This window comes from Gossypium hirsutum, chromosome A08 (genome assembly GCF_007990345.1).
Source record: "Gossypium hirsutum isolate 1008001.06 chromosome A08, Gossypium_hirsutum_v2.1, whole genome shotgun sequence".
Classification (NCBI taxonomy): domain Eukaryota; kingdom Viridiplantae; phylum Streptophyta; class Magnoliopsida; order Malvales; family Malvaceae; genus Gossypium; species Gossypium hirsutum.
This window is the reverse complement of record NC_053431.1, coordinates 66,281,965-66,294,909: the sequence shown is the minus strand read 5'-3', so window position 1 is coordinate 66,294,909 and position 12,945 is coordinate 66,281,965.

The window sequence follows — 12,945 nt, the reverse complement described above, 5'->3', positions numbered from 1 at the left end:
CTTTAAAAATATGGCGACATTACTTATTTGGTGAAAAGTGCCATGTATTTTCGGATCACAAAAGTCTCAAATATTTGATGACTCAAAGAGACTTAAATCTGCGACAAAGACGTTGGCTTGTGTTGTTGAAAGATTACGAGCTTGTCATTGATTACCACCCGGGAAAGGCTAATGTGGTTGCGGACGCCTTAAGCCGGAAGTCATTGGTTGCTTTACGAGCAATGAATGTGCATTTGTCTGTTCTACCTGACAATGTGTTAGTTGCTGAATTAAAAGCCAAACCATTATTGATTCATCAAATTCGTGAAGCCCAGAAAGTTGATGATGAATTGGTTGCAAAACGGGCTGAGTGTGCTCCGAACAAGGAATCGGAGTTTCAAATTGATGATGATGATTGTTTGAGGTTCAGAAGTCGTTTGTGTATTCCAAGGAGTTCGGAACTCATTTCGATGATTCTGAATGAAGCCCATTGTAGCCGAATGTCAAGTCACCCGGGGAGTACGAAAATGTACAACGATTTGAAACGTTGGTTTTGGTGGCATGGTATGAAACGAGACATCTCCGACCTTGTTTCGAGATGTTTAATATGTCAACAAGTGAAAGCGGAACATCAAGTGCCTTCAGGATTACTTCAGCCGATCATGATACCCGAGTGGAAATGGGATCGAGTCACAATGGACTTTGTGTCCGGACTGCCATTGTCAACAAGTAAGAAGGATGCGATTTGGGTTGCTGTCGATAGACTGACTAAGTCGGCTCACTTTATCCCCGTGTGTATGGATTTTTCATTGGATAGACTAGTTGAATTGTACGTTTCTCAGATTGTGAGATTACACGGGGTACCTATTTCTATCGTGTCGGATAGAGATCCGAGATTCACCTCGCGATTTTGGAGGAAATTGCAAGAAGCTTTGGGTACCAAGCTGCATTTTAGCACTGCTTTTCATCCTCAAACCGATGGTCAATCTGAGCGGATAATTCAGATACTTGAGGATATGTTGAGATGTTGCATCCTCGAGTTCAGTGGTTCATGGGAACGGTATTTACCTTTGATTGAATTCGCTTACAATAATAGTTTTCAATCAAGTATTAAGATGGCACCTTACGAGGCTTTGTACGGTCGTAAATGCCGTACACCATTGTTTTGGACCGAGCTCGGTGAAAGTAAAATTTTCGGAGTTGATTTGATTAAGGATGCCGAACAGAAAGTAAAGGTAATCCGTGAAAGTCTGAAAGCAGCCACAGATCGTCAAAAATCGTATGCGGATTTGAAACGAAAGGACATTGAATATCAGGTGGGAGATAAAGTGTTCCTTAAAGTTTCGCCTTGGAAAAAGGTACTCAGGTTTGGCCGTAAGGGCAAGTTGAGCCCGAGATTCATTGGGCCGTACGAAATCTCCGAACGAGTTGGTCCGGTTGCGTATAGATTGATTTTGCCCCCTGATCTTAAAAGATTCACGACGTCTTTCATGTTTCGATGCTTCGACGCTATCGATCTGATCCATCGCATATAATTAGCCCATCAGAGGTTGAAATTCAAGCCGATATGAGTTATGAAAAGAACCGATGCGTGTCCTAGCTCGTGAAGTGAAAGAGTTGCGAAACAAAAGGGTTCCGTTAGTTAAGGTGTTATGGCTCAAACACGGGATCGAGGAACTACTTGGGAAACCGAGAGCTCGATGAAAGAACGATACCCAAACTTATTTACCGGTAAGATTTTCGGGGACGAAAATTTCTTAAGTGGGGAGAGTTGTGACAGCCCAAAATTGACCCTAGTCGGGAAGTGGTTTCGGGACCACAAAACCGAGTCATAAAAATAATTGATTTCCATATTCTATGCTTATTATGTGTGTACATGAGTATGTGGAAGTTTCATTCTCCAATTTGCCAATTGCATGAGAAATTATTAAATAGGGATTGATATGAGACATGGTGAAAATATGATAGGCTAATTTAAAATGGTCTATTAATGCATGTTGTGAAAATGATGGGTTTGCATGTCAAATTACCCAAAATTTGAGCTAGTGGTTGGCCATGCTATGGGTGGAAACATGTTGGGAACATGTTGGCCTAGTGAGGTATGTAGGAAAAAAATAAAATAAGGGGCATGGGCATAAAATAATGAAAAGGAGTATGATGAATACAAAAAAAATGTGTGTAGTTGTTTCCCCCCCCATTGCCGTGAGCTAAAGAAAAGAAAGGAGAAAATTTTTGTTCATCCTTTCTCATCTTCATTTAGCCGAAACAGAAAGAAAAAAACAAAGAAAAAAAATGCTCATCCTTTGGTTCATCCTTGGCCAAAAATTTTAAGGAGGAAGGAAGAAGAAAGGTTGAAGAGGTTGGCCATGCATGTAGCTAGGCTAAGGTATGTTTGATGATGTTCCATGAGATGCATGCATGTTTTAGTTGTTAGCTTGAGTTCTACCTAGCCCATGGTCTAAATCTTGCTATGTGATGGAAATGACACTCGGCCATGGATGCATCATTCTTGGTTGATGTTTGATGTTGTGGTGATGAGGCATGAGGATGAGTTAAGATTCGGCCTAGGTGGAGTTTGTGTTAATGCCATTGCATGCTAAAGATGAAGCTTGTTAATGATGCATGTGATGGTGGCTTGATGATTCTTGAACCTCCTTTTTAGCATTTTTGAGTGAGCACATATGTCATTGGTTGCTAAATGGAGAAGAATCGGCTAGCAAGTTGTGTGCTAAGGCCGAATATAACTTTTGCATGTTAATGAGCAATGCATGTGTTAAATTGATGGAAAGGGAGAGGATGCTTTACTAGTGTGTATATATGTGTATTAGCCAAGTTTTGAACTTGAAACAAAAGGGTGTTTAGTCAATACAAGTGACCATACTTGTAGAATGTATTAAGTGTTGAAATCGGCCCCAAAATAGACATGCATATTCGGCCAAGGGGGAAAAATTAGCTAAAATGTTGAGTTTGATTCATGATTCCGTACATATGTGACTTTAATGTCTAATGTATAAATATGGGCTAAGTGCCTTGTGTTCCTCTTTTCGATGCTCAAATGATTAAATCAATTTATTTGTTTAATTAAGCTCAAGAGCAAAGGGGAACTAAATCCGATAAAGGGAAGGAAAAAGTGGTCGAATAGCTATCGGAATCGTTCGACAACACCCGAGGTAAGTTCTTGAGTAAAGAGCTTAAATTATGATGTGATTAGATCATGTTTTGAGCAAATTAAAATCATGCTCTTTGTGTGGCTATTGAGCCGAATTGCAAGAATGATAAATGTCTTGTGTTTGAGTTTTGCTAACGAAAATGAAATACGAATGGGCCATGATTATTGTTAAATGTGCATGGTTATTTGAATGCTGTCCGGGCTAAGTCCCGAAGGCTTGTGCTAAGTGACAATATCCGGACTAAGATCCGAAGGCATTTGTGCGAGTTACTAAATCCGGGCTTAAGTCCCGAAGGCATTTGTGCGAGTTACTAAATCCGGGTGTAAGTCGAATTACTATAACCGGGCTATGTCCGAAGGCATTTGAACGAGGAGCTATATCCGGTTAAATTCCGAAGGTACGTGATTTGGGAATGAATGAACTTGCTGTAAAATTCCAGTTAATACTCTCGAAACATCCCAACATTGAGGTATGTTTCGTATGTGCTTGAATTTAGTTGAGCCCTTACAAATAAGTATTCGCTCAGTTGATAAACGAGCTACCGGCCTTTGGCTGAGTTGATCTTTTGTGTATGTACATAAGGGTTGATAATGTGAAGCAAGTACGATATCGTAAATTTGTGCATATGAAATTATCCGTTTAGCTATATGAATGCTATACTTTTGTTGTGCTGGAATTCCTTGCTCAAAACTTACTAAGCATAAATTGCTTACTCCGTTTCATTGCTCCTCTGTTTTATAGATTTGGTTCTCCAGCTATCGGACTCGGGATCTTGAGGTCAAAGTCGCCCACACTATCAAAGCCCCCTTTTGGTACAATTTTGGTTGAACTTCGAAATGGCATGTATAGGACTACCCGTTTGTTGTGGGTCATGGACCCTTTGGACTTGTATAAATTTTGGATAGCCATGCGAAAATGGCTTATATGTGTTTGAGTATATGTTATAATCATTTGGTGTGGATATGCTTGACAAGGATTGGCCATGGGATGGTTAATCACTTTCATAAATTGTGCTATTTATGCAAAAAGGGCTAGTTGAATCATGGAAACCATGAAATAGGTAAAGTCTACCTTAAAGGCAGATGCTGACAGCAGCAGTGATGTAGATTTGGAAAATCACTAAAAATATAGGAATGGAATTAAATAGTGAATAAATTATGTAAACAAACCTTGATGAATCTACTTTCATAGGAAAGTAACGAAAAATCATACGGACAGTATGTTAAGAGATATTCAGGTTCTCGTGAGACAGGGCCAGAACGGTTTCTGGATTCCTGTTCCGATTTGGAAATTCATTATAAATTAACCAGAGATAATTAGGAGTCATACCATATATGGATAGATTCCTCTCTGAGTCTAGTTTCTATAGAAACAAACGGCATCAGTATTGAAGCCCTGTACAGGGAGATATCCAAGTCGTAATGCGCAAAGGTCAGGGTAGTCGATCCTGTAACATGGGAGATTTGACTAATAAACTGTACTAATTGGCCCAACCAAAAATTCTAGAAAAAAATATGTAGATGGCATATGAGTCTAGTTTCAGGGAAAAATCACGAAACTGATTTTCGAGTTGTGAAACTCAAGATATGATTTTAAAGCGACTAGTACGCAGATTGGCAGTGTCTGGAAATATTTTTATAAGGGGTTTAAAGTCTGTTAACACTCGTGTTCGACTCCGGTGTCGATCTCGGGTTCGGGGCTTACGGAATTAGTATCTCGCACAAATGCCTTCGGATCTTAGTCCGGATATGGTCACTTAGCACAAGCCTTCGGGACTTAGCCCGGACATCATTCAAATAACCATGCACATTTAACAATAAATCATGGCACATTCGTATTTCTTTTCGTTAGCAAAACTCAAACACAAGACATTTATCATTCTTGCAATTCGGCTCAATAGCCACACAAAGAGCATGATTTTAATTTGCTTAAAACATGATCTAATCAAATCATAATTTAAGCTCTTTACTCAAGAACTTACCTCGGGTGTTGTCGAACGATTCCGATAGCTATTCGACCACTTTTTCCTTCCCTTTATCGGATTTAGTTCCCCTTTGCTCTTGAGCTTAATTAAACAAATAAATTGATTTAATCATTTGAGCATCGAAAAGAGGAACACAAGGCACTTAGCCCATATTTTACATTAGACATTAAAGTCACATATGTACGGAATCATGAATCAAACTCAACATTTAGCTAATTTTCCCCTTGGCCGAATTTCTAAGCCAAGACAAAGCCAATATGCTGCCTAACCGAATACATGCACACCAATCTTCCTATGGCGAATATGCATGTTGGGGCCGATTTCAACACTTAATACATTCTACAAGTATGGTCACTTGTATTGACTAAACACCCTTTTGTTTCAAGTTCAAAACTTGGCTAATACACACATATATACACTAGTAAAGCATCCTCTCCCTTTCCATCAATTTAACACATGCATTACTCATTAATATACAAAATTATATTCGGCCTTAGCACACAACTTGCTAGCCGATTCTTCTCCATCTAGCAACCAATGCACATATGTGCTCACTCAAAAATGCTAAAAAGAAGATTCAAGAATCATCAATCCACCATCACATGCATCATTAACAAGCTTCATATTTAGCATGCAATGGCATTAACACAAAATCTACCTAGGCCGAATATCATCCCATGACATAGCAAAGATTTGAACCATGGGCTAATTAGAACTCAAGCTAGCAACTAAAAACATGCATGAATCTCATGGCACAACTCAAACATACCTTGATCTAGATACAAGTATGGCCAAACCTCCTCCTAATCCTCTTCCAAACCAAACATGAAGCAAGAACTCCTTCCTCCTTCCTTGAATTTTCGGCCAAATGAAGATGAAAAGGATGAACAAAATTTTCTCTTTCTTTTCTTTAACTCACGGCAATGGGGGGGGAAACAACCACACATTTTTTTTTTTCATCATATTCCCTTTCATTATTTTATGCCCATGCTCCTTATTTTATTTTTTCCACCCATGATGCACCAACACAACATGTCTATGACATGTCTTGCCCATCACACTTGGTCTACCATGCTTGTCATGGCCGGCCACTACTAATTAGGGGGAATTTGACATGCAAGTCCCCCTTTTTATTCATGCACTAATAGGTCCTTATGCTTCGACCTATCACATTTCAAAATGTCGCACATAAGTCCTATTGACTAAATTCACATGCAATCGACTAAATCGAAGCTTGAAATTTCACACATTCATAATTACATATTCTAGACAATAAATATCACATTCAAACATTTCGGTGACTCGGTTTAGCGGTCCCGAAACCACTTCCCGACTAGGGTCAATTTTGGGCTGTCACAACTCTCCCCCACTTAAGAAATTTTCGTCCCCGAAAATCTTACCGGTAAATAGGTTTGGGTATCGTTCTTTCATCGAGCTCTCGGTTTCCCAAGTAGCTTCCTCGATCCCGTGTTTGAGCCATAACACCTTAACTAACGGAACCCTTTTGTTTCGCAACTCTTTCACTTCACGAGCTAGGATACGAATCGGTTCTTCTTCATAACTCAAGTCAGATTGAATTTCAACTTCTGAGGGATTAATCACATGTGACGGATCGGATCTATAACGTCGAAGCATCGAAACATGAAAGACATCGTGAATCTTTTCAAGTTCAGGGGGCAAAATCAATCTATACGCAACCGGACCAACTCGTTCGGAGATTTCGTACGGCCCAATGAATCTCGGGCTCAACTTGCCCTTACGGCCAAATCTGAGTACCTTTTCCAAGGCGAAACTTTAAGAAACACTTTATCTCCCACCTGATATTCAATGTCTTTCGTTTCAAATCCGCATACGATTTTTGACGATCTGTGGCTGCTTTCAGACTTTCACGGATTACCTTTACTTTCTGTTCGGCATCCTTAATCAAATCAACTCCGAAAATTTTACTTTCACCGAGCTCGGTCCAAAACAATGGTGTACGGCATTTACGACCGTACAAAGCCTCGTAAGGTGCCATCTTAATACTTGATTGAAAACTATTGTTGTAAGCGAATTCAATCAAAGGTAAATACCGTTCCCATGAACTACTGAACTCGAGGATGCAACATCTCAACATATCCTCAAGTATCTGAATTATCCGCTCAGATTGACCATCGGTTTGGGGATGAAAAGCAGTGCTAAAATGCAGCTTGGTACCCAAAGCTTCTTGCAATTTCCTCCAAAATCGCGAGGTGAATCTCGGATCTCTATCCGACACGATAGAAATAGGTACCCCGTGTAATCTCACAATCTGAGAAACATACAATTCGGCTAGTTTATCCAATGAAAAATCCGTACGCACGGGGATAAAGTGAGCCGACTTAGTCAGTCTATCAACAACAACCCAAATCGCATCCTTCTTACTTGCTGACAATGGCAGTCCGGACACAAAGTCCATTGTGACTCGATCCCATTTCCACTCGGGTATCATGATCGGCTGAAGTAATCCTGAAGGCACTTGATGTTCCGCTTTCACTTGTTGACATATTAAACATCTCGAAACAAAGTCGGAGATGTCTCGTTTCATACCATGCCACCAAAACCAACGTTTCAAATCGTTGTACATTTTCGTACTCCCCGGGTGAATTGACATTCGGCTACAATGGGCTTCGTTCAGAATCATCGAAATGAGTTCCGAATTCCTTGGAACACACAAACGACTTCTGAACCTCAAACAATCATCATCATCAATTTGAAACTCCGATTCCTTGTTCGGAGCACACTCAGCCCGTTTTGCAACCAATTCATCATCAACTTTCTGGGCTTCACGAATTTGATGAATCAATAATGGTTTGGCTTTTAATTCAGCTACTAACACATTGTCGGGTAGAACAGACAAGTGCACATTCATCGCTCGTAAAGCAAACAATGATTTCCGGCTTAAGGCGTCCGCAACCACATTAGCCTTTCCCGGGTGGTAATCAATGACAAGCTCGTAATCTTTCAACAACTCAAGCCAACGTCTTTGTCGCAGATTTAAGTCTCTTTGAGTCATCAAATATTTGAGACTTTTGTGATCCGAAAATACATGGCACTTTTCACCAAATAAGTAATGTCGCCATATTTTTAAAGCAAATACGATGGCAGCTAGTTCAAGATCATGGGTCGGATAATTTTTCTCATGTGGCTTTAATTGTCTCGACGCATAGGCCACCACTCGACCTTCTTGCATCAATACGCAACCCAACCCAAGTAGGGATGCGTCACTATAAATGACAAACTCTTTGCCTGATTCGGGTTGCACTAAAATTGGAGCTTCAGTCAAATAAGTTTTCAGTTGATCGAAACTTTTCTGACATTTCTCCGTCCATTCGAACTTAACATCCTTTTGAAGTAGCTTCGTCATTGGTGTGGCTATCATCGAGAAACCTTTACAAATCGTCGGTAATAACCGGCGAGCCCCAGGAAGCTCCGAACTTCGGTAATATTTCTTGGAGGCTTCCAGTTAAGTATGGCTGAAATTTTGCTCGGGTCAACTCGAATACCCGATGCGGATACCACATGACCCAAGAAGCTAACCTCTCTTAACCAGAACTCACACTTACTGAACTTAGCATATAACTGCTTATCCCGCAAAATTTGCAACACTAGTCTCAGGTGCTCAGCATGTTCGGTCTCATCTCTTGAATAGACCAAGATGTCATCAATGAACACAACTACGAACCGATCCAAATATGGTCTGAAGATCCGATTCATCAAATCCATAAATACCGCAGGGGCATTAGTGAGCCCAAACGGCATCACTAAGAATTCGTAGTGACCATATCTCGTTCTGAAGGCAGTTTTGGGTATGTCCGAATCTCGAATTCGCAACTGATAATAGCCCGATCTCAAATCTATTTTTGAGAACACTGAGGCTCCCTTCAGTTGGTCGAACAAATCATCGATACGCGGTAACGGATATTTGTTCTTTATCGTCACTTTATTCAGTTGACGATAGTCAATGCACAACCTCATGGTTCCGTCCTTCTTTTTCACGAACAATACTGGTGCACCCCAAGGTGAGAAACTTGGTCGAGCAAAACCTCTATCCGTCAATTCTTGCAACTGAGCTTTCAACTCTTTTAACTCGGTTGGTGCCATACGATACGGAGCCATCGAAATCGGCGTAGTCCAGGTACAAGCTCAATACCAAACTCTATCTCCCGAACAGGTGGTAAACCCGGTAATTCTTCAGGAAAAACATCCGGGTATTCACAAACCACCGGCACAGATTCGGGTTTCTTTCTAATTCTTTGTCATCAAGTACATACGCAAGGTATGCTTCGCACCCTTTTCTTACATATTTCTGGGCCAACATTGAGGATATTACAGCTGGCAACCCATCCAAGTCCGTAGACTCAACTCGGATTACTTCGTTATTTGCGCACCTCAATCAATAGTCTTGCTTTGCAATTCACAACCGCATCATGCACGGTCAACCAATCCAACCAAGAATAACATCAAATTCATCAAAGGCAAAAGCATCAAGTCCGCCGGAAAACAGGAACCTCGAATTACTAGGGGACATTCTTACACACTTTGTCGACAAGCACGTAACGACCCAAGGGATTTGACACCCGAATTACGAACTCAGTAGACTCAATAGGTAAAGTCTTACTGGATGCTAAGGTTTCACATATGTAAGAATGAGTAGAACCGGGGTCAATCAAAGCAATTACATTAGTATCAAAGAGAGTAAAAGTACCGGTAATAACATCAGGCGAAGAAGCATCCTCGCGGGCACGTATAGCATAAGCTCTAGCAGGCGCACGAGCCTCGGATCTGGTCGTAGCATCTCTAGATCCTCTCTGACCACCACTAGCATTGCCCGTATTTCCAGATGGTCTACCTCGAGCAGTGGTAGCACCCGGTTTCCCACTCTGATTTACATTCTGTTCAGACAACCTCGGGCAATCTTTAATGAAGTGGTCAACTGATCCGCACTTGTAACAGGAGCGGTCAGGGAATCTACAACTCCCCGAATGCCATTTACCGCAATATCGACATTTCGTTCTGTCTCGACGTTCATTCCCAACACTGGCGACCGAAGTGCCTCGTGTACCCACAGGGGGTCGATCACGATCTCGTCTAAAAGGCCCGAAGTGCCTCTCGACCAGCCCACATCATCTCGAAATTTCTTCGATGCCTGTTGAAGAGACTTTCCCGAAGATCTTTTACGAAACTCTCCAGTTCCCACATCAACTTTTTGTTTTTCTTTTCTAAGCTCTTCGGCTTTACAAGCTCGCTCGACAAGTACTACGAACTCTCGTATTTCAAGAACGCCAACGAACATTTTTATATCTTCATTCAGCCCATCCTCGAAGCGTTACACATGATAGCCTCGGACGAAACACATTCCCGAGCGTATTCTAAGTCTAACAAATTTTCGCTCGTAATCAGTAACCGACATGGAACCTTGCTTAAGCTCAAGAAATTCCTTCCGTTTTGATCAACAAATCTCTGACTGATATACTTTTTCCGAAACTCAGTTTGGAAAAACTCCCAAGTTACTTGCTCTCGGGGCACAACAGAAGTCAGAGTACTCCACCAATAGTAGGCAGAATCCGTAGCAAGGAGATAGTACACTTTAGGCATTCATCGGGTGTACAAGATAGCTCATCGAGTACCCGGATAGTGTTGTCCAACCAAAATTCAGCTTGTCGGCATCGTCGCTATCCGTAGCTTTAAATTCAGTAGCCCCATGTTTTCGGATTCTGTCAACTGGGGGCTTATTTGACCTTATTTGGTCAGTTACCGGAGGTATTGTAGGTGCGGGGGTTGTATTAGTCGGGAAGGAGGTTGTGGAACAGCCGTATTAGTTCGAATGTATTGGTTGAACCAATCATTCATCACGCTATAGAAAGCTTGTCTAGCTTCATCATTCGGGTTACTAGCATTAGGTTGAGAGTTACCGGCGCTGTCCCTTGTGCGGGAGCAGGCGCTACACTCTCAAGATCATCAGCTACCGCTCGGTCGGGATCGGGATCCATTACTATAAATAAACACATTTGCAAATGTCAGAAATCACCACACTATCAAATAATCACATAAAATGGCATGTATAGCTAGACCCAACGCATTACGGTAGTCCTAGAATCGACTAAACCGTAGCTCTGATACCAATCAAATGTAACACCCCGAACCCGAGACCGTCACCGGAGTCGAACACGAGGTGTTAACAGACTTTAAAAAAAATTTCCCAGACACTGCCAATCTGCGTACTAGTCGCTTTAAAAATCATATCTTGAGTTCAGAACTCGGAATCCAGTTCCGTAAATTTTCCCTGAAACTAGACTCATATCCATCTACATATTTTTTCTAGAATTTTGGTTCGCCAATTAGTACAGTTTATTAGTCAAAGTCTCCCATGTTACAGGGATCGACTACACTGACCTTTGCGCATTACGACTTGGATATCTCCTGTACAGGGCTTCAATACTGATGCCGTTTGTTTCTATAGAAACTAGACTCAGAGAGAATCTATAATATATGGCTTGACTCCTAATTGTCTCTGGTTAATTTATAATGAATTTCCAAAGTCGGAACAGGAAATCCAGAAACCGTTCTGGCCTGTCTCACAGAACCTGAATATCTCTTAACATACTGTCCGTATGATTGTTTCGTTACTTTCCTATGAAAATAGATTCATCAAGGTTCGTTTACATAATTATTCACTATTTAATTCCATTCCTACTATTTTTAGTGATTTTCCAAATCTACATCACTGCTGCTGTCAGCATCTGCCTTTAAGGTAGACTTTACCTATTTCATAGTTTCCATGATTCAACTAGCCCTTTTTGCATAAATAGCACAATTTATGATAGTGATTAACCATTCCCATGGCCAATCCTTGTCAAGCATATCCACACCAAATGATTATAACATTATACTCAAACATATATAAGCCATTTTCGCATGGCTATCCAAAATTATACAAGTCCAAAGGGTCCATGACCCACAACAAACGGGTAGTCCTATACATGCCATTTCGAAGTTCAACCAAATTGTACCAAAAGGGGGGGCTTTGATAGTGTGGGCGACTTCGACTTCAAATCCGAGTCCGATAGCTGGAGAACCAAAATCTATAAAACAGAGGATCAAAGAAACGAGTAAGCAATTATGCTTAGTAAGTTTGAGCAAGGAATTCCAGCACAACAAAAGTATAGCATTCATGTAGCTAAACGGATAATTTCATATGCACAATTTTCATATCATACTTGCTTCACATTACCAACCCTTATGTACATACACAAAAGATCAACTTAGCCAAAGGCCGGTAGCTCGTTTATCAACTGAGCGAATACTTATTTGTAAGGGCTCAACTAAATTCAAGCACATACGAAACATACCTCAATGTTGGGATGTTTCTGAGTATTTACTGAAATTTTACAGCAAGATCATTCATTCCCAAATCACGTACCTTCGGAATTAACCGGATATAGCTACTCGTTCAAATGCCTTCGGGACATAGCCCGGTTATAGTAACTCGCACAATGCCTTCGGACTTAACCCGGATTTAGTAACTCGCACAAATGCCTTCGGCTACCCGGAATTAGTACTCGCACAAATGCCTTCGGATCTAGTCCGGATATGTCACTTAGCACAAGCCTTCGGACTTAGCCCGGACATCATTCAAATAACCATGCACATTTAACAATAAATCATGGCACATTCGTATTTCGTTTTCGTTAGCAAAAACTCAAACACAAGACATTTATCATTCTTGCAATTTCGGCTCAATAGCCACACAAAGAGCATGATTTTAATTTGCTTAAAACATGATCTAATCAA